The sequence below is a fragment of the Stegodyphus dumicola genome, chromosome 3 (genome assembly GCF_044657685.1).
Source record: "Stegodyphus dumicola isolate Sdum_Otavi_A_Nest chromosome 3, ASM4465768v1".
In the NCBI taxonomy this organism is placed as follows: domain Eukaryota; kingdom Metazoa; phylum Arthropoda; class Arachnida; order Araneae; family Eresidae; genus Stegodyphus; species Stegodyphus dumicola.
In genome coordinates, this window is record NC_140770.1 from 253,174,724 (window position 1) to 253,198,662 (window position 23,939).

Sequence of the window (23,939 nt, forward strand, 5' to 3'; positions counted from 1 at the left end):
CAGCAAGACAATACACGATCCCATGTTGCCCGTGCTGTCTTGACCTTTCTTGATACAGAAGGTATCCGATAGTTGACCGTTGACCTGGCCAGCAAGTTCTCCAGATCTTTTCATCTTGTCATCCATTGACAACATTTTATCAGAGTTTGATGAGAGACTGTCACGTCACCACTTGCCAGGCTATATGACTGATGTATTCTGGCACATATTTGAAGCTGGAGTACCTGTATCTGTCATCCAAGTTTAGTCTGATTCGATGCCCAGCCTGAATTACAGCTGTTGTTGCCACCAGAGGTAGCAGCTTTGTGTACTGAAATCTACAAGCTGTGTACCCTCAGTCCAGTTGCAAATGTAAGCATACCTTCCTTCCATTATATATGCGCAATAAATAAGATTTTGCAATTCACTTTCTTTCTTGTTGTAGCAATTTTAATGACCAGCAGTATATGTATATATATTTCAATTTAATTGTAATAAAACAGTGTTTTGTTTTAGTTATTTAATATCTAAGCATACAACAGGGACACTTAAAATGTGTTGCCACCAAGAGAAACGTAAGATGTTTAATTTACTTTCCATGCTGCATAGTAAATAGTAACTTCTTAAATATTAAAAGAAACAATTTAGAATTTGAATCGCACCTTCTTCTCAAAGCTTTCTATGTGCTTCGGAAAATCCTTCACTAATTCTCTGTTTATCAACTTATTCATGAGCAAATTAATCAATTTTTTCCCTCTTTGGAATGCTTCCACTAATTCAACATATGCTTCATAGTTTACGATGGTTACTGAAAATCCGCTAGCGCAACATTCCTTAAGAGAGATTTCAAGTCCGTCAGTTTATCGATATTACATAAGCTTTTTTTGAATCGCGTTTTCGAATCCATTCCAAACTCTAACCATGAAGAAGAGTTTGAGGGAAAAATTTTCAATATTTAGTTTGTTCATTTAGCAATATTCTAGGCCTGCAACTGAAGATTTCTTTCGGTTTCGTAATAAACAGAAGATGACTCAGTGCGAATATTTTTAGTAGAATATATATCGTTCTTTTAGAACCTATTATTCCTTCCGTTCAATTTAATAACTTTATACTTATATTAAATGATAATATTTAGGTGGCTCTTGCCAGGCTTTTGTTAGATTTGCCTTTAATTCACGAACTCTGTTATTTTTTCAATCTCGTCCATTTGCTTTCGGGCAAACGCGCTATAGATAACCTAAAATTTTAATAGGTTCTAGGAAAAGTCTATCTTCTAATTTTCACGTTGTATATGCTGGAAATCCCTTTTAACATTTTAAGCAAATTTTAAAATTTATTGAAGCAAGAACATGGGAAATTAAATTGAAATAACTGAGCAAAGTGATAAAAGTAAACAGAGAGCTGTTATAAATAACCGTGAGATTATCAAAGAAAATCCAAAATTATTTTCTTCAGTTTTAATTAATTTTAATTTTCAGATTTAGATTAGAAAGCTGACCATCTTGAAAAGATATAATTAAAAAATAGCAGTAAATTTAACATATGCTTTTGTCATAAGCTGCAAAATCTAGCTGGCAAATAATAAAGATAAAACAAAGAATATTTAATTAATAAATAACTAATAATGTCGGGCAAAATAATGGTAAGAAAGTGACAAATAAATAAGATAAAATATATAGAAATGATATCAACCAAGAGATCATGATGTTTATTAGTCCAAATGGGCTTTGACCCTGAGGGACTATTGTTTTCGTTCTTTTACGTCGAATGTCCGTTTCCCTATTCAAACTGTTGCCACCAAATATTATCGCCCTGTACTATATTTGAAGAAATTAAACGATGAAGAATCAGCGTAAATGTATGTATGTTTCACGCATTGTAATAAAACAACTGTACCTAGAGCCAGCCGATTTTGAATGGAATAATCCTACTGCGAATATGGGCATCTGTAAGCCCTAATCTGAAACTTGAAATTGCCGATTTCATATTTTGAAAAACTTTACGAATTTTTGATTAACAAACTCTACGATTTCAAAGCGAGCAATGACAACGTTGCACAAAAAAATCATTTTTATCTTCAGTACGCGAGACTGTGTATCGGAAATTCTAAAGATATGCCCAATGCTCAATTTAAAACTTTTTTGCGATATTGCTCTTGAACTGAATTTTATGGTTTAAGTGAAAAGAACATGATATTTAATAAATAAAGGTAACACGCAAAATGGAAAAAAAAAAAAAAAAAAAAAAAAAAAAAAAAAAAAAAAACCGCCTCTTTGGACGTAATTTAAAACCTGAAAACTTTCAGATTTTCTTTTATATTTATTTTTAATATTATTTTATCTTTTAACATGTATTTTACGCCCCTCAGCTGGGGATTCTAGAACAAACCCATTTGCAGCTATTTTTGCAATAATATTTTGAATTTGAAAAAAAAAAAAAAAAAAAAAAAAAAAAAAAAAAATTACCAATTCATTATTCGAATGTGAATATGATTTCTATTTATTTATGTTATTTAATATATATATTAAAAAAGCGTAATAAAATGCCTAATACTTGCGCAAAAGCTGCAAAGTAATCAAATAATAACTTATTTACTAATGGTTTATTGAGTACATTATCTCCTTTGAGAAAGTTGTTGAATGTTGAGAAAGTTAGTTGAATGAAGTAAGCATTTAAAAATGAAATTTGAAAGAAGTAACTTATAAGTATGTATATATATATATGTATATGCATGCATTGTATATTAAATAATAAATTTGGATATATATATTAAATAATAAATTTGGATAATATACATAAAATAATAAATATACATATATATATATATACATAAAATAATAAATTTGGTCGATCGATCAGCTATTTTTCTTCATCTTTTTCTAACTAATAGGCTCATTTTATTTCACAACCATTCTGTCTAAAGATAAATCTTTTTAAAGGTAAAGAATTTATCTTTTATTTTGACCTCCTCTTTTTCTCTTCCTGTTGCTATTAAGAATGATAACTGGAACCAAGATTATTTAAAACTGGTTTATAAGAACGTTGCCACATTTTTCTGGTCTTTCAAACACGCTTCTGAGAATACAGCTAGAAAATCAACTAATTTTCTCGCCCTCTAAATTTCAACCTGCACTTATTTCATTATTTTTCCTAATGTTTTTATAGTCAGTTACATTTTAAGAACTGATAAATTTGTTTATCTGAACTTTTTTTTCCCCTTTTAATTTTTCATTTACCTAGGTTTAAGTAGCTACAATTCTCTAGTTGCTTCCAAGCACATGCCAGGGTTGCATAGTTTTTCCAAGATTGAAAGGTATAAAAAAATGTTCCCGTTGTCTAATACGAGGGTAAGTTGAAAAATAAGTTTCCCCTGTCGACTGTGGTCAGAGTTGTGTATGAAAGTCAAAAAATAGAATGAGACATTAAAGATATGACATACCTTTATTTTTCCACATAGGTATCAAGTACATTGAAACATTTGTCATATCGTTTGATAATCTTCAAAAAGCCCTCCAGGAAAAAATCAGGGCTTTGCATATGGAAGAAGAGTTGAACGGCTTGTTTCACTTCAGTATTGCTTCCAAAGCGCCTTCCCCCGAGATTTTTCTTCAAAGCCGGAAACAGATGGAAGTCGCTTGGTGCGAGATCAGAACTGTATGGCGGATGGTGTAAGCGCTCCCAACCAAGAGTTGCAATATGGTTTTGCGTTGCCGTCGCCGAATGTGGTCTGGCATTGTCATCCAACAGCAGAACGCCAGATGTGAAAAGGCCAGGCCGCTTTTTCCGAATCACCTCTTTCAATTTCGACAGGGTGTCACAGTAGCGCGTAGCATTGATGGTTCCAACCTCCAAAAAGTCCAGCAACAAAATTCCTTGGGCGTCCCAGAAAACTATGAGGAGCACTTTACCTGCAGAGGGAGTTGTCTTGAACTTCTTTCGGACAGGTGATGACGGATGTTTCCACTCCATAGATGCGGCCTTCGATTCTGGCGTGAAATGGTGGACCCACGTTTCATCCCCCGTCACAATCCGAAACAGAAAGGCATTGCCATCTTCATGGTAACGCATGAAATGTTCCAGGCTGACCCCCATGCGTTGTTTCTTGTGTGTCGAAGTCAATTGTCGGGACACCCATCGTGCTGACACTTTTCTGTATCGAAGAATGTCGTGGATGATGTTTTGAGCTTGCTCATGTGAGATTCCAAGTTCCGCTACTTCATCGATGGTGATACGCCGGTTCGCTCTAATCATGTCATCCACCTTCCTGACATTTGCATCTGTAGTGGCCGTGCGCGTCCGTCCAGCTCTCGGTATGTCCTCCACTTGCTGACGTCCATCACTGAATGTGCGACACCATCTCCGCACCATTTGCTTCGACATCACACCTGGCCCATAGACTTCCACGAGGCGGTTATGAATTTCTGTTCCTGATACTTCCCGTGCCCATTCATAGCGGATAACCGCTCTCACTTCCTCCTTTGACCACCAATTCAAAACGCACCTTCTCTCCATACCTACTGGGGCTCAAATGAGAGGCTGCGCTTTGCGCAGGCACTGCAACAGCGCCATCTGCTTGATTTGCAGTGACCTCTATTCAATGGTGTATCGGTGACTTGCGCGTTTTCCTGCTGTGTCGCCTTTCGCCCATAGCCGTTCAACGCTTCTTCCATATGCAAAGCGTGAATTTTTCTTGGAGGACTTTTTGAAGCTTATCAAGCGACATTACAAATGTCTCAACGTACTCGTACGAGAATAATAAAATAAAGGTATGTCATATCTTTAATGTCTCATTCTATTTTTTGACTTTCATACACAACTCTGACCACAGTCGACAGAGGAAACTTATTTTTCAACTTACCCTCGTATTTAAGTAATTAAAATTTTTGTCAAATTTTTTTAAATTAGAAGTTTGCTTTAGCTTTTAGACAATTGTTGTTCGTAAGTTCGTAAGTTTTGCATAATTTTGAGGCTGAGGTTTACTATGAAATCTAGATAAATAGCTAGTATTTTCAGCCTTATACCTATTTACTATCTATTTTCAGTTTTTTATCCATTCTTTTTGTCTTCAGGTTTAGTTTGACAAATTATTTATTAATGATTTTTAAGACTACATTCACATTTCGCAAAATCTCCGGCCATGTGCAATGGCCATTTTTGATTTTGACTGTTTCTTATATAACCATTTAGCCAGGTGCTTTTTCTTTTCTCAAATTTTCGGGTTTAATGCATAATTTAATGTGATTTTTCCTTTAGATTTTTTTTTTTTTTTTTTTTTTTTTTTTTTGCAAAGCCCCTGATAGAGATATCACGATATCACGATAAATGTAAAATTACTTTTTAAAGTTTTTACTTCTGTATGTCCCCTTCCTCATTTTTATGCAGCGGTATTTTTGTTGTTTTGACCATTTATTGTTTTTTGTTTTACTTTGGTTTAGCTGGATATGAATTTCAAGTTTATTATTAATCATAGTTTTTATATTATATGAAAGAGATGAAATAGATAGAACTAATGTCAACTAATTGTGGCCAGCTATCTAACAGGAAAGCATAAATGAAAAATAATTAAAGCGAAAACTTTGGGGGAAAAGACTGAAATAATTAAATAATAAAATAAAAACAAATTCTGAAAGGGTTCAGGTTTTAACGGTAGTCCAAAAGGTTTGTTAAGGTTTTTTACGCTATCGCTGACCTCGCAGTTTACCAATCTGCTGTTGTCCTCACTCCTGCTAATCCCATTTCTTTTTGTCTTTCTAGCCTTATTATTAAGCTTCAATTTCTTTGCACTTACGCTATATACAATTCAATAGAAAAAATTACAAAAGTTTTGCACAGGAACATATGTTTAGAATATATGTATATTTAGGATATAAGCATAGCAGCATTTTTTAGTAAATGGCATGTTCTTCTTATACCACATAAAATTCAGTTCAATAGCAAAATTACAAAATATTTAAAACCAGCATATTTTTAGTATTTCCGATATGCAATCTTGCGCGCTGGAGATAATTCCCCCCCTTTCCATCCAGTGTTGCCACTGCTCACTTTGAAATCGTTGAGCCTGATAGTAAAAAACTCATTAACATTTTAAAAGATAAGAAATAATAATAAAATAAATTGAAAATTCGAATTTAATCCAGGTGAAAATCTTTGAGTGGATGACGACGTTATTCAAAATTGGATGGCTGTAGGTACTGTCGTTTTATCACACTGCGAGAAACATACATTCATGCAGATTCTTCATTATTTAATTTTTTTAACTATAATACAGGGCGATAATATTTGGTAGCAACTATCTCAAATGTGATTCAGACATTTAAATGATAAACCGCCAAATCCCGTTTCGAGGCTGATAGCCCGTTCTGGCTAACACCCTTTTGAGCAAAAAAGTAAATTTATGCAAAAATAAAAGAATATTCATTAAATATTATATAGGTATTAAAATAATTGTTAATAATAATTCTTTTATCTGTGTCAAAGGATTATCTGCATAGCTACGTTTCTAAATTATATCTGGATTAATTGCAAGATAAATTAATAATGTAAACAATTCTTAACGTTTATATTTAATATAAGCAAATGAGAATAAATTAAAGCAAAATTAAAAGTATTTAAAAAATTTTAAAAGGCAGTCATCATTTCATCGAGATAAAAACCTGTTAAATCAAGATAAAACTTGTTGCATCAATATGAAAATAAATAAATTGATAAAAATCAAGATAAAACTTGCTGCATCAAGATAATATCTTTAGAAGCAGATTATATCTTTATATTATAGATATAATCTGCTTTGACGTAATTGGAGTAAAATTACTCACACGTACTCAGTTATACAAATTTGATAAAAAGTGGAAATTTATAAACAAGAGGAAGAAGCTGTTTTTAAAATTTCGATTTCTAAAAATTACTAACTTGGAAAACTAAAGTCTTGAATGTAGAAGTTATTAACAAAGACAACCGCAAAAAACAAAATTACAGAAAAGGCAAAATTACCTAAGCTTAACACATATGGCAATCATGAAATATTTAAAATTGAAAAATAAAAGTCAACTTAAATTTCCAAAAATTTAATAAATAGTATTTAATAATCAAACATTCTTCACTTCCTGATCTCTGTCTCCCTATATATAAATTAAAGATATTTTTATTAAATTATTATTACCTTTGTATTTAGGGCTACATTGGAGATAAGCGAAATTAAAGTAGTTTACATTTTTTTTTTACTTATTACATAATTTTGTAAAAATTTGAGTTCTCGCATTTGAACTAAATTTAAATCCGATCAGAATTATAGCCTGATTAAAAAATTTTAATTATTAATTAAAAGAAGACTAATCTGGCAGTGTTATTTTTATAATAACGAACTAAGCCAGATCAGCTTTTTATTTAATTTAATAATATCGTTTTTTGAATTTCCTCTTTCTTCAGTTATAAGGTATTTCTTCCGCCTTCTCAGCATGCCTTCGTAGTGTAGTGGTCTGCACGCTGGGCGCGTATTACAGAGATGGTTCGATTCCCGGCGAGGGCATTGCTCATTTTTCACGACTCCAGCTTCCAAATAAGAACCTAATGCTTCTACAGTGGCGCCCGAACTAAAAGGGTGGTGGATGCCCTCCAAAAAATGCCCCATAGGAACCAGTAAAACTTTCATGGGCTTCTATTGACTTTTACTGGTTTCCGTTGGTCTCTGTGGGCTTCTCTTACTGGTATTTCTTACTGCCCCATGTAAACCGGTAAAACTTTCTACTGGTACCTATAGAATTTTTGTTGGTCCCTACTGACTTTTACTGGTTTCTATTGTATTGCACGTTCTATGTACGTTTCTATGTATGGATACTCCGCTACTGTATAATTCTATTGGTTTTGATTATGGATTTTTGTCTACTGTTTTGTGCAGCAATCTTGTCAAGAGGTACCTTTATTGGTCTGTAGATTTTTGTGTACTGGATTTTTACAGGGATTTGGCCTATGGGTAACAAATATATGTGTATGTGTTTTTGTCTGCTGGTTTTTACGAGGCATACCCATTTTTTTTAAATGACGATTTAGCCTATGGATATGCATAAATTTCTGATTTCTGGCTATGGGTTTTTACTGAGATTTCGTTTATGGTGCCTACAGCTCTAAAGGTTTCTATGGGTTTTTTTACAGAGATTTGGCCTACTCTTATCCGTACAGTTGTACGGGTTTCTGTTTATTGGTTTTTATGTGAATTTGGCCTATAGGTACCCGTACAGCTGTGCAGGTTTCTTTCTATTTTCTATAGGTTTTTACGGGCGTTTGGCCTACGGGTACGGGTTTCTGTCTGTGGATTTTTACGGGAATTTGGCCTACGGGTACCCGCAGAGCTGTACGGGTACCCATAGGCCAAATTCCCCGTAAAAATAGGCCGATTTCCCGTAAAAATTTTTATGAGTTTCTAAGGGGCATTTTTAGCAGAGTGATGATTCTTCACACCCAGGATGTGGCGATTCGCTCCCCTAAAACCCCAGTCGCCATTTAAAAAGGAGAGTATGTAAGGTATTTCTCCCACCTTCTTAGCATGCCTTCGTAGTGTAGTGGTCTGCACGCTGGGCGCTTTTTCCAGAGGTCCGTGGTTCGATTGCCGGAGAGGGCGTTGCTTATTTTTCCCGACTCCTGCTTCCAAATAATAACCTAATGTCTCTACACAGTTTTCCAAATTTTAATTCTCATTTATTTAAATCTTAAATTTAATTCTTAATAATATTTACTGTTTCTCATTCCCGTATCTATCAATTCAGTGCATCATAATTTTTATTACTATATCTCCTCCTTATATGTCTTATAATATGTGTTTTTTAATTGTTCCTTATTAAAAATTTATAAGTTAATGATTCCTATTTTTTTATATGTATGTATGAAGATGTTTATAAAAGGACAGAAGTGTATTAAAATTTTATCTGTCTCTTTTTATCTTAAACCTTTTTGTGTGAAATATTCAAAAAATTTCTTGCCCTCTATCTTAAAATAATCTTTTCGGATCTAAAACAACTATATCGCAACCCAGCCATCCTCTGGACCAATCTTCCTTCCTTTTTGCATTACCCAACCTTGGACCTATTCCTGCGGGTCTTCCATCAGAGTATGTCGCGAATAGACTAAGACCTGCATATAGAGAACATTACCCATATATAATAGATCAGGAGGGAAACTGACGCGATGTCTGGCCCTTGACGGCACGTTGACAAGCCCGCGGGAAGAGGGAGGGAGCTTGTCAATCGGATCCCCGCATTCCCGGATTTGAGTCCAGCTCTCCAGGGTGTTGGGATTGACGAACATGGATACTTCATAAGGTGGTTTGGTAGGCGCGTTCGCGCTTCTCCCGATCAAGGGTGGTTTACAAAGTGCTATCCGTAACCACTAAATCTTCTTGACACCACGATTTGATTTAACCCAATTGGTGACGGTTTGTGCATCTGAATTCTGAAAGGGGTTACTTTCAATTTGCAGCAGTCTAAAAAACTCTAATTTCGAATGATTTTTATTTTTAACTGTTTCTATTTCCAATATAACGAAACTATTATACATGGGTTAGTTACTGTGTATCATCTTATCTGCCCATTAGTGGTGATTTGAAATTCACAGCATATTGCATTTAATGCTTGATATTTTCCCTATTCTTTCAATTTAGTTACCACTAATTCAAGTCTAAAACTTAGAAACATAAAATATGAAGATCACAAAGGTTTTCAACAAGAGTCCAAAGCAATTTTCGTATCCTTTTGGATTCACTGTTCAATAAATTTTTTAGCTGCGTGCTAAATAAGTTTCGGTCTATAATACAACAGTCATTAACCTAAAGGCGAGGTAGCCCAGAAGGGCTGTTAGTCTCAAAACGGCATTTTGTGGAGTTTCACAATAAACGGTGAACCACTTTTTAAATTGTTGCCACCAGATATTATCGCTCCGTGTTATACTTAAAGAAATTCAATAATGAAGAGTCTACGTGAATGTATGTAAGTTTCTCGCATTGTGAAAAAACGACGGTACCTAGAGCCATCAATTCCGAATAACGCAATCCTCCACTCGAACATGGGCACCTGGACGACCGAATTTTGAATTTCGAAATGTATTTCCTACTTTGTAAAATTTTAACAAATTTTTGATTAACAGTCTCAACTATTTCAAAACGAGCAATGGCAAAACTGTACGGAAAAAGCATTTTTATCTCCTACACGCGAGAGTGTGTATAGGAAATTTTCAGGATTTGCTGTTTTTAAATATTTCATGATATTACTGCTGAACTGAATTTTATGTGGTTTAAGTGCGAAGAACATGATATTTAATAAATAAAGGTAACACACAGAACGCTGAAAACACTCTCCTTTTGGCGTAATATAAAATCTGAAAGCTTTCAGTTTTATTTTCTTGTCTTTTATGTACAATTTTTCAATCATTCGCAATTTAAATTGCACTTCAGTTGTTTATAATTTTGCAAAAAATTTAAGAGCCTGTTGAAACAAATTTATAATTATGAGAGTTGTCAGAATTTGGCTTCAGAAACAAAGGATTTCTGATTTGTAGTTTTTTAAATTTATGTAGACCTAGTATTAAAGTTATTAGCAATTGTAACGAATTTCCAAAGTCGTCCGCAGTCAAATTCAAATTCCACAATTTTACAGTCGAAAATACTTTTTTTACTAGTTTTTAAATACATGTTTCAATCAAATATTTTATTTACTTTTGAATCATAATTATATTTAGCAGTATATTAAATATCGCCTCCTTATTAGGTGGGATCATTAAATTCAGCTGAGAATTTTTTTTTATTAGGAAGGAAACAAGAATATTAAGCTAGGTAAAAGAGCATGTTAACTACAGTAATCATAACAAAAGAATGTATCAGAAATATGGCTGCATGTGTGAAGTACAAGTAATGTTTTACTGTTCTGTAGACTGCAGTAGGAAACGATGAAGGGCTTTAAACATGAAATTTTATTTATTCACTAGCGGAAGTACCCAATGCCAGTTACATTAGATTGAGAATAATGTATCTAACAACAGAGAGAAGGATACCGCTGTAATCCCTCTGTATCTAATAAAGATGCAAAAATTACGATTTATACTCATACATTTTTTAGGCTGATGCGATATGGAACCCACATAAAACGTTTCGATAGAAAAGTAAACTAAATTTCTCTCGTTGTATCAACAACAATGGCAGGCAGTTTTTAATGATTTTCGTCTTTTTAATCAAATGGTCGTAAAAGCTTAAGTTCCAGCCAGTATTTTACCTATATTCACTTTTAGTCGATTAAATGGGCCAAAAAATTTTTCGTAGTTGATCAGAAATCAATAACTCAAGCAAATAAACACACATTCTTCTTCATATATATAGATTTTGTAAAACTTAACAAATTTTTTATTAACGAACTCTACGATTTAGAAGCGAACAGTAGCAACACTTTTCGAAATAAAGCATTTTTATGTCTAACGCGCGAGACTGTTGCTACTCGGAAATATGAGTGCGAAAATTCGTGCTTTTAGAGTTTTCAATTAATATCTCGACTGATTAAAGTCGTACAAAATTGGGAATAGTCAAAATGGCTTCCCACGAATGTTTGGAATCGGGAATAATGTATTTAATATTTGGCAATGCTATGCCTGTTTCATTGTAAAACTCAGAAATTTTTTATCAACAAACTCTACAATTTGGAATCGAGCAGTGGCAACACTTCTCGAAACAAAGCAGATTTTTATCTCCAGCGTGCGAGAGTGTTGCCTCTCGGAAAAATGAGGGCTGAAATTAGCGTTTTCAGCATTTTGAATTAATATCTCTGATTTTAGCTATTTTGTTCCATTGCTCACTTTGAAATCGTTGAGTTTGTTAATTAAAAATTCGTTAAAATGTTACAAAATATGAAATCCATAATAAAACATATTCCAAATTCCAAATTAGGGCTTTCAGATGCCCACATTCGGCGAAGAATTACGTAATTCAAAATTGGATGGCTCTAGATACCGTCTTTTTTTTTACAATGCGAGAAACACATATACATTTATGCAGATTCTTTATTATTTAATTTCTTTAAATATAATACAGGGCTCTAATAGTTGGTGGCAACAATTTGAAAAGTGAACCGACATTTATAGTGAACCAAAGCAAAATGCCAAAACGAAATTAATAATTCTTCTGGGAAATTTGCCCCTTTGGACTAAAAACAGCTAATACAGATTACTATGAAACAGCATTATTGAATAAAGAAATTGGTAAAAAAATGAACTGAAATAACACCATTTTGATAAACAGCAATTTCAAAAACTTTGAAATGAATACAAAAAGTTTTCACAGTCTTATCTGTAATCATATGTTTTTTTTTTTTTTTTTTTGTCTATTATGAGTTTTTTCAATAAACTTTATTAATAGGAAAAGTGTTATATATATATATATGTATAATATTTTCGAAGACTAGATGTATTTTAATATGCGAAGTGTATTTTGGTAAGTTATTTCGTATGTTTTCAACTATTCGCAAATTAGTAGTTTCCCCTTAAAAGTTCAGGCCTCATGACTTTCAACATATACAGCCTCAAAGATATATAATTTTATCACCAACTCTTTATGTCTTTAATTGGTTCTCGCATGAGTGCAAATATTACCTCAGCATGATTTATGCTATAGATATTGGCTGCAAATCTAAATGTCACAGATTGAGGCAAACACGTAAAAAAAAAAAAAAATCATAATATGCAATAGACTTAAAGAGAAATTTCTATAAAATTAATATTTTTTCTGCGACAAATCATATAGATTTCGTGGCCATCAATCTTTGATTAATTTCTCTGTCATAAATCTTGAAAATTTGAATTAATAAACAGTTTCAACTACCAAACTGGCGTCCAGCAAAGCAAAATTGGTCAAACTGGATTGCTTTTATTTCTGATGCGATATGACTTGTGCTCAGTGTTATTGACTAAAAATGCTCACACTTATGTATATATGTATACAGCCCCTCTTGCAACAAATTCACGTATTTCCCGTAACACACCCCGTCGACTGACATCAACTTTCAATTTGGGGCAAGCAAAATAGGAGAAAAAATATTTTCCGATTCTATTAAGGGTATTATTGGAAGACAGAAAAATCTCATACCCTCTCAAATTCATCTTCCTATATAAAGAGCGGATTTTTCCTCCGAAGGCATGCATACTTTAATTGCCAATATTGAGAGGAAAAGCCCAGGACGCACTACTTGTACAAGGGTGTTATGAGCGGACATTTTTGGATTTTTCCTTCAAGTTCTAGTTTCGTAAATGTGGAAGTTTTATCGAATGTTATAATTAAGTACTTCAACAAAATACGAATTATTTTATTATAAGTATTATTAAGTACCTTATTGTTAAACTTAAACCTGTTCAGTTACTTTTTGAGCCCGAAAGTTGTATGTACTTCTTTCTTTACGCCTTTAATTTAGAAATGTGGCATGTGACAGGAAATTTTTGCAATGTGGTAGTTGAAGGAAAAACTTAACTAAGACATTTTAAAGTTTTTTAGTTCAAAGGGGCCATTTTCCCAGAAGAACTATTAATTTCGTTTTGGCATTTTGCGTTGATTCACTGCAAGCGTTGTTTCACTTTTCAAACTGTTGTCAAATATTATCGCACTGTATTCTTTAAAGATTCTAAAGATTTATGATATTGCTGTTGGATTGAATTTTATGGTTTAAGTGCGAAGAACATGATATTTACGAAAATCTGTTTAGTGAATCAAAAATTAGAAAATAACAGATTGTATTAGGCAACTAATAAAAAATTACGGTTTCCTTATCAAATAGAAACGCTTTAAAAAAGTTTATTTTATGCATTATGATAAAAGAAAATGCTAAAAAAAATAGAGTAGAACCAAAATTATCTGTTTCTGATGGTGTATTGTTCTCATATTATAAGGTATTTCTCCCACTTCCCTAGCGTGCCTTCGTGTTCTAACGGTAGCACGCTGGGCCGGTATTCCAGAGGTCCGTGGTTCGATTCCCGGCGAAGGCGGTTGCATATTTTTCATCTTTTCTGCTTCCAATTAACCTATGACTCTACAACATCTTTACCTATTATGCCTTAAAACGATGTTTTAAACATTGTTTCCAGCACTTTATTTTGCTTCTAAGAAAATTAACAGAATAGTACAAAGGTGCAGGCATAAAGTAACGGGACAAATTAAAAGACTAAAGCATAAAATAAAAAATTCAAAGAATAAATGTACGTTTAGAAAGAGTGACATCTCAATTCTTGTTAAAATCAGTTTAAACTGGTTATTTTAACAAAATATGCTGGTGTCGTTTTCCTTTACTGAGAAAACACTGCGCAAAAATTTTTTCTTCGAGATGGAACGACGTCATAACATTAAAATTTTCTTCAAATTAAGTTTGTTTGTTACAGAAACATTAGAGATGATTCTAACAGTGTATGGTGATGCAATCGTTATCAAGAACACAGGTGTATATATGAATAGTAGAACCGCTTTAAATGTGAGCGCGAAAGCGCTCAAGATGAACCACGCAGCCTTCAACTTCAAAGAATGAGTAAAATGTGGAGAAAATTTCTTAGACTTTTCTACCATAAATTTGTTTCTGAAGATCAATCAATTAGAAGTGTGCTTTCTCGATTATGTAACAGGACAAGGGGAACTAGGAAACAACTTTTTGATACTAGGCAATGGTTTCTTTTACATGATAATGCTACTTTTCATACAGCATTGTCTGTACAGCAGCATCTTAGCATTCAATTGTCGTGGTAAATCATCCACCATAATCTTCCGACTTTGCTCGTTGATTTTTTTCCTTTCTCTAAAGTTTAAGATTGCCATGAAAGGACACAGATTTGAAAATTTATCGGATATTAAAACCGGCTGCGCCATTTTATTGTAATGAAACTGTGGTTCGATGACACGACATGAAAGATTTGATTATGAATGCAGCACAAACTTGCATTAAAATTTTTGGTGAAACAGGACTTTTCCCATAATTCACTGTGAACATAGAATAACAAACTCGTGTAGATTTCTTCATAATTAGAACTGGCCGAAGAATGTAATGGCAGAACAATTTTTGAGGCATTGAAACACGAACGCTGAGACGTAGATGCGTAGAAATACTAATTTCGTAAGTACCTGATGCTTAGAGCGCCCATCGATTTTGAAGAAGAACCAGTCGAGCCGGATTAAATTCCTTTTTTATTTAAATTCTCATTTTGTGGCTACAATTTAATTGGCACTCTACTCGTGCCTATTAAAGAACATTTACAATTTTGATATTATTGCCATAGAAGCGAATGTAGCAGCGCACACATGATTGGAGAAAGGCGTCTGGCCAAGAGGACAGCACAAGCAAAAGTGACGCATCAGTTCATAGAAAGAAGGAAGGGAGTCAAAAGTTTCAGTTTTTAGTTTTGGTTTACAATTTTGTGATCGGTCAAGAGGCTTCTGCATAAGGTTTACGTAAGATCGCATTAATTTGAATGACGCAGTTTAGATTTACAGCGCTAGTTTCAGGACAGAGCGATGAAGTTTCCAAATGAAATAAAAAATAAAAGAGGTTATAGTGAATTAAATTTGGAAGTTTGCTTTCATATTTTTTATCTTACACACACACACACACATCTATCTATCTATCTATATATATACTAGTTTCGCTTATTTAATTATGGCAAAGCGCACTAAGTCCTTTCTGCCTAAGGGAAGGATGCCGTTATGGAGGAATTTCTAAAGGAAACTGGCTAGTATGTAGAGTACCTCACATTGGAATTCTAAGTTAATGTTGGAAGTGAGGAATCTAAGAATTGATAAGGGAATAATCGCTAGAATTCGATGACAAGAAACAACAAGAGAGAAGGGTAACTAACCCTTTATTATTCCGATAAGATTTAACAAAACTCCGCCTAGGAGTGTACAAGTAAAGCCCGCACTTTGGACTTGAACTTAAAAGACTAAGAATTAAACTAAAACTAAGATTAACTAAATAAGTATAGCCAAAGCTATCAAGGTTCAATTAGAGTTGGCCTCTTAACTTATTTTACTACGAAGCTTAGCAAGGGCCTGAGTACGGCCGAGCGTAAAAACAGCTTTGAGAGAGAGAGCGGCCAAAAAGGCAGACGCGCGTAATTCAGAAACTCTGATTCTCTCTCACACAGTAACTTCGTGGTTTAAATACCGCTCCTCCTCTTTAAATATTCAGCAAATTCCAAAACTACGTTCTGCCTGGAAGTAGTAAGTTGAAGTTAAGAATTTGACAGGAGAGGAACTTTCACTTAAAATTTAACTGTTAATAAAATTAACATAATCCTTACAAGTATACACATTACACATGGGAAAAACCACGAAAACGCCCATGCCACCAGCCCGTTCGAGGGATTCGAATCTCGGACCGAACTACCAGTGTTCAGCGACTGTACTGCTCAGCCGATGGTGGGTATATTATATAAATATATAAAAACTATGAATAAAATGTAAATTGATTGTAACTAAGAACTTTTGTATGCATTGTGAGTTTCTTATCTGCTGTATTATGGTAGATTTTTATCACGTGATTGTTTAGAAGTATACGAGGTGTGACACAAAAAAACGAGACTAAGTAAGTAGTTGGAAAACAGAGTGAAGTTGGCAACAACTGTTTTGGTGAAGTCATGCCACACACACCCTCTATCCATGCGGCCAGTTTCGACTTAACCACCTCGCTAGTGGGCAGTACTGCGTCATTGAGTGAACACATGCAACTGCGTTTAAGCGGTTTTCAGTGGGAAGGGACTGTGTGGAAGATGATGAAAATGTGGAGTTATGGAAGGCTGTTGCACCAGGACAATGTACCTGCACACCCGGTTCTATCTGTCAAGCAGTTTCTGACCAGCGAAAACATTGTGATGAGGCATCCTCCTTATTCACCTGATTTGGCTCCGTGCGACTTTTTTTCATTTCCTAAAGTTAAATCTTAATTAAAGAGAACCCATTTTACCTCATTTAAATAGTTTCATTCAAAATCCTGAAGGGGCTTTCCAAAAACCCCTTTCCAGTACTGTTACCTGCACCGAATGCAGAAGTGTATGAATGCTGAAGGGGACTACTTTGAAGGTGATAATGTCACGGAGAAATTATTCTGTAAGTATAATGATTTATTGGACCAGTCTCTTTTGCGTGTGTGTGTGTGTCACCCCTTGTACGTGTAAATAAACTAACGCTTTGTGAAATAAAATGAATATCGCTGTTTTTAATAATTGTATCTCAATTTTTAATTTACTTGCACACAAGAAGTAATCGAAAATTTTGAGGAAATGCTCTTTGATAATACCGCATTACGAAAGATGTTTACTTACTAATGCAAATAACAATTAAAAAAAACAAGAAAGGAAATTAATTTAAGCTAGAAGTTTACTTACTTGAGTTAGCGCTGAATTGTAACAAAGTTGTTAAAAAATAAATAAATAAATAAATAAATAAATAAAAAGGAAAGGGAAAAAAAAAGAAAAGAAAAGAAACTTGCTAATTTAATGTCAGCAGCTGGAAAGTTTTGCAAAATACCAGAAATGAAAAAAAAAAAAAAAAAAAAAAAGGTTTCTTGAAGCTTTTTTCTTATCTTCTCGACATGTTTGACGAGCTCTAGTTTATTTATTGGTGTATAGATTAAAACTTTATTATTTTTATATTTTTTATATTATATTAAAACAATTATTTGTCAGCACAAAATAGCAAATTATAGCGTGGAAAAAAACCCGATTAAAATATTATGCATCAAATTTTATTATTTTTTTCTGTCAGGATTTTGTATCATGATTAATTATTTACTAATTTTTCACTTGCCCAGAGACTTACAACTACCACAGTTACCATTCAATTCTTCTTTACAGTAGCCCCCCCTTTCTTTGTGTGTGTGTGTGTGCCACAGAAAAGATTCCAAAGTCTTCACATACTTGCAGAGGGTCTCAATTTACATGGCATATTGTTACGAATTTTGTATGTATGTAAATAATTTAGTCAAATTATACGCAAAATTTTAATATCTTAATTTTAACGCAACTTAAATGCTTGAAAGAGATGAAACTCTACTGGGAAAATAGAATTGGAGGGGCAAGACAATTGAACATTGAGATAAAAGGTTATCTTGCTAAATTGCCGAGATATCGCCAAGTTGGCGACGGTTTCAATGACTTTGTCGCCAAATTTGGTGAGAAATTGCCAAATGTCGCCCAAACTTGGAGACATTTTAGTCAGGTTCCAGTATAATTGTAATGCGAATTGTAACCGAATAACTATAATTGGTCCCTATATGTAGCTGTAACCGTATCCTGTCAAGGTGCAAAAGGACTTCTCTGAAGAAAGCTATATTAAAGGTCAGGGGAGAGCATCAGTTTCTCAGTTTTTAGTTCTTACTTCGGAGCATTAAGATTTCCATGAGAGCTTCACCTTTCATATGCTCTTTGCATTGCGTTGTGTTCAATGTTCTTAAAAATTTGAAGTGCAGTTACTGATTATAGTTTTGTAAAAATAAAATTTATCAAACTATCATCGGTTCTGTGTTCATTAAATCCATTGTGAACCTGTATTATACCAGATACATGCGATTATGTTTGCATATCAATAACATGTTTTGTTATTACAACTACTTTTTTTTAGTTTTCAAAATTTTTAGACATGTGGGTAATTCTAATATATGTAATGAAATCATACGTAAATCGTTTAAACAATAGATGACAGATTTTCCTTCACGTTGTTAAGCCATTTAATTATTGCTGAACCATTGCTAAACAGCGTTAGAAACATTGTTGAAAACTGTTTGAACAGTTCTCGAAGTATCGGCGAAATGTTATGGAATCATATTTGGATTTTAATATAAACTAAAAAAAAATAAAATCCAAAAGCTCTCAGATTTTTATATTACGGATTTTTTTTTAACGTTTTATGTGTTATCTTTATTTATTAAATATTGTGTTTTTCTCGCTTAAAAAACTGCATAAAAAATCAATTCAACAGCAATATCAGAAAATATTTAAAAACATTATAGCTTTAGAATTTCCGATAGACAGTCTTGGGCCCTGGAGATAATTTTTTTTTGGGGGGGGTCAGTGTTGCCATTGCTCGCTTTGAAGTAGTTGAGTTTGTTAATCAAAAATTCGTTTAAGTCTTGCAAAATATGAAATAGATAATAAAACAAATTCGAAATTCAAAATTCCGGTTTGCAGGTGCCCATTATTCAAAACTTAATGGCTCTAGGCCCCCTTCGTTTTTTCACTATGCAAGGAACATACATACATTCGCGCAGATTTTTCATTATTTAATTTCTTTAAATATAACACAGGGCGATGATATTTGGTGGCAACAATTTGCAAAGTGATTTAACGCTTTCAGTGATTCGACGCAAAACGCTGTTTCGAGACTAATGATTAGAATGACTATCATTAATCCTTATCTTCAGCTTTAAAAAATTTATTTCGTTAGTTGCTTTGACATTTTATTATTATATGTTGCCAGTGGCTTTATTTCGTCTTCCTTTTTATCTACTGTTATCGCTTGAGCACATATTTCCTCTTCGACATTTTCGGTTCTGCAGCTGTAGAAGAGGATTCTGTGTAACCTTCGAAATTAAAGTGGTGTAAATTTACGCAACTTAAGCTGATTCTTTATGCTATAATATGTTTAGCATTTTTTTCTGCGTATTATTAGTCCAAAGGGACAATTTGCCTAGAAGGGCTATCAATATCATTTTGCCATTTTGCGTCGGTTCACTTTTCAAATTGTTACCACCAAATATTAGAGCACCGCATTATATTTAAAGAAATTAAATAATGAAGAATCTCCATGAATGTATGCATATTTCTCGCATTGTGATAAAACAACGGTACATACAGCTATCGAAGACTCAAACGCCTAGAGACATCAAATTTTAATAGCTTAGTCCTCCATTCGAATATGAGTATCTGGAAGCCCAAATTTGGAATCTGGAATTTGTTTTATTATCTATTTCATATTTTGTCAAACATTAATTTTTTTTTTTTATTTATTTATTTTTTTTTTATTTTTTTATTAACGAAGTCAACGATTTGAAAGTGAGCAATGGCAACATTCTACGGAAAGAAAAACATTCTTATCTCCAGTACGCCAGACTGTATATCGAAAATTCTAAAGATATGCTCTTTTGAATAATTTGTAATATTGGTGTTGAGTTGAATTTTATGGTTTGAGTGCGAAGAACATCATATTTAATAAATTAACACAGAAAATGTTTAAAAACGCCCCTTTGGTTGTAATAAAATTTGAAAACTTTCAGATTTATATATATATATATTCTTTTTAGAAAGCTCTTCATGAAGTTACTTTTCTAAAGGAAAATCAGGTTTTGTGTACTTTTCATAATCATTTAGCTAAAATCTTATCTTCTTCAATATCCCTTTTCATTTTTTTATCCTTTTCATTTTTTTATCTCTTTCTTTTAGTATTAATGCATTTTACGATTTCTTGTTGTTCCTTTTTCCGTATTTTTTATTAACTGCTCCTTCTTTTCTTTTGCTATTTTGCTATCTACATTTTGCTATTTATTAACAGAACTGTATCTTACACTTTATTCATGAATTTTTGTCATTCCGACATAACAGGACACATCTTGATCAGTTTTTATTAAACATTACGTAAACGTACGGAGTTGTGTGAAAACACTGATGGGATAATGAGACTGCAATTCGAAGTAGTACTTCTTCCTAAAGTAGATAGTACATTGATCATATACACTCTTATCCCAAAGGAAAAGTTATTGCATGTATTCGCTATTTAATTCTAAGATAAACCAGATTCGCAAATTTTTACTTTAGATTCTGAATGCTAAATCAGACCATTTCACGTTTCAATAACATCTTCAGTGAGATATTTAATATCGAGGGAAAATGTTTCATTGTTTGTTCAATATTGTTAAAAATTCCGAGTCAAAGTTTTCTTGGAAATAAGATTACTGGAGTTGATTTAGCTCCCAACTGGTAAATTTCGGAGATATGTTTGTGACATTCGTCTGCGGAGGAAATTTTAAGAATTCAGTACGAAACGAAATAGTTTTTTTAGCGCATCTTAGCGTCCTCTGGAGTTTTCAAGAGTTATTAGATGAATGTATAATTTATTCATACATCAAGATGCATAGCTATTTGAATTATTATTAGGGTAGATTCGAAATAGAAAAAAGGCGCATTTTATTGAGATGCAAGCATAGAATATGTCTCGTGAATATTTCAAACATTAAATTGAAGTATTTTGACAGTTTTCTTCTAAATTGTTCATTTTCCACGGAATTTAATTCGCAGATGATTCTTCTTTTATTTCATATTCATGACATGTCCGAAATGCCATCTCATTACGAACAAATATATTTGGTCTAAAAATGTGCCGATGTATATATTGCATTATTTATTGTGAAATTTTAACGTAAAATGTGCCTGATATTAACTTTTCTTATATTAACTATATATATGCCCCCTTTTTTTCTGTTGTTTTTTTAATGAAAAACAAATTTGTTTTCAGGCGTAAATTAAAAAGCATTAAAGTGCTTCATTTATTCTCATGTGAATATTATTATAATACTGGAATAGGGATAAATATTAAAAACTGCACAGCAAATGCTTTTGCTAAAACTTCGATAATATGTAAAAATATTAGTTGATACTCTATATATCAGTAACTTATTTTAAAGGATCAGAATTAACGAAAACTAGTTTTTACTGCTGCAAAATGACTAAGCGTGAGGAAAGTGGAGAATTATTTCTAAAACTTTTAAAAATTTTAAATTGATTTAAAATAATTTTAAAAGCTGAAAGCAAGAGTACTCATTTAATTGCAGTAGAGTTGATTATTACAGCTTTTAATTGTAATGTAACAGCAAATATGTTTGAATTTCTCGTATTAATCCAATTTAAACCCCCAAGCACAATAAATAAATTTATAAATAAATAAAAATAAAAAATCTGAAAGCTTTCAGATTACGCGCAAGGGGACGTAATATAAAATCTGAAAGCTTTCATTTTTTTAAAGTATTTTTATTAATTTTTGTTTATTATGTGGAAAGAAATCAATTCAGAACGTTAGCGGTTGAGTTGTTTTTTCCGATCGTATTGCCGTTTGTCGTTCCATACTTATACGTTGTTGTTAATTCCCTCTCCGTTCTCGAAGTTGTTCATCACAGTTATTTATAAAGAGCGGTTTGCCATAAAGTAGAAATGATTCAGTTCAGACAGCAAACTGTTCTGATCTGAGCTCATAAAGCAGCGGTTTTGCCGAACTCTATTAGCATCCGTATTCTTGATATTCATATCAGAAAAGACAATAGCTTAAAATTTTAAACTCCCGTACGGAAATTTTGTGGCACAACATTTAGAAGCCATGATTACCAATTTCAAAATGGTGGATTTTCAAAAGAAAGCATTTAGAATTTAGATTGCGTAAAATCTTTTTGCATTATTACCGGGCAGAGTATGTTTCAAAACCACCACAGACTTCAGCTATAATATCAAGAACACAGGTTGCATGTGTGAAATCCTGATAGTCAAGTATTCCTAACCAAAAAAGCTTTAATGAACTTAAAAACTGCAGTTCCGAGTGTAGTTCTTAAAAATTGACAAGTCATGCTAGTTGTGAACTTGGTATTCTGAAATGCCATCATTTGGAAAGTTTCCCAAAGAATTTTGCAACAGAAAACATAATTTTTGTAAATGATGGCAGTATTAAGAGCCAGATGATTATATCAAACGATATGAACCTTGTAGTGGCATGCAAGAAAATGATTTTGCTACCCATCTAATATTTGGTGATTGAGTAACGTGTCATTTGCTGGGGGTATGGCAAACTATAACAGTGTATGAAAATGAAAGACGTGGAAAACTTTCACTGAACGTGAAAACGATTCGCCAAAAACAAAAATGTCTTTTGCGTCGTTCTATAAACAACGGTGCATCATCCCCTTTTTTACACATCAAGAACACTATAACGGGTATGTATATCTTAATATGTTGCAGTTGTGTTTGTTTCCCCAAGAGAAAGATGATTTAGAAAATTGCATACCTCAGTAAGATGGACCTCCACCTGATTGCGACACATAGGTACATAGGCACCTAGGTACATTGCTATCTAGATTTTTTTTAAACTTCATTTCATGTAGTACTTATTATTAAATTCCTACTATTAGCTCACACTCTCCCTATATCTTGTTCAAATTTTCAATCGGTAATAAAATACTTTCTATTCATCCACTCAATTCATCCAAATATGTATTTGAATACATATTTTTAAACATTTTTTAAACTACTGGATGACACTAGATGTTAATACAGTTTTTCACGTATTAAAGTCAATTCCTACTTATTTATTCCTGTTTATCGGAGCTATAATCATCATCAGCTTCATAAATTAGAAACGAAAAAATGTTAATATTGTTAATGAAAAGTAACAAAAATAAAATATTCTTTGTTGACCTAAGTAGAAATTGACTTACCACACACTTTATGAACCACAGCACTTTATCTTTTAACCACAGCACTTCATGAAGTACAATGTTATGAAACCCGATTTAGTCATTTATTATAATCTGTAATATTTAAATACATCTTTACCGATGTAATTGCAATTTTCCAGCCCACCAGCGGCCGAGCGGTAAAGTCGCTGAACACTGGTAGTTCGGTCCGAGGTTCGAATCCCGCGAACGGGCTGGTTGCATGGGCGTTTTCGTGGTTTTCCCCATGTGTAACGTGTATACGAGCCAGTTTCCTTAGAAAGTCCTCCACAAAGGCATCCCTCCTCTTAGGCAGATAGCCCTCGTGTGCTTTGCCATAATTAAATACACACACACACAGTTCCTTCCAATTTTCCAATATGAGAATTGTGACTTTTCGATGCTACACGTCACTATTGTGAGCAGATCTAATATTATTATAGAGCGTTGCCACTCCAGGAGGCCTAAGAAGTTTGTCTTTTAGATCGCTACTTTATTTTG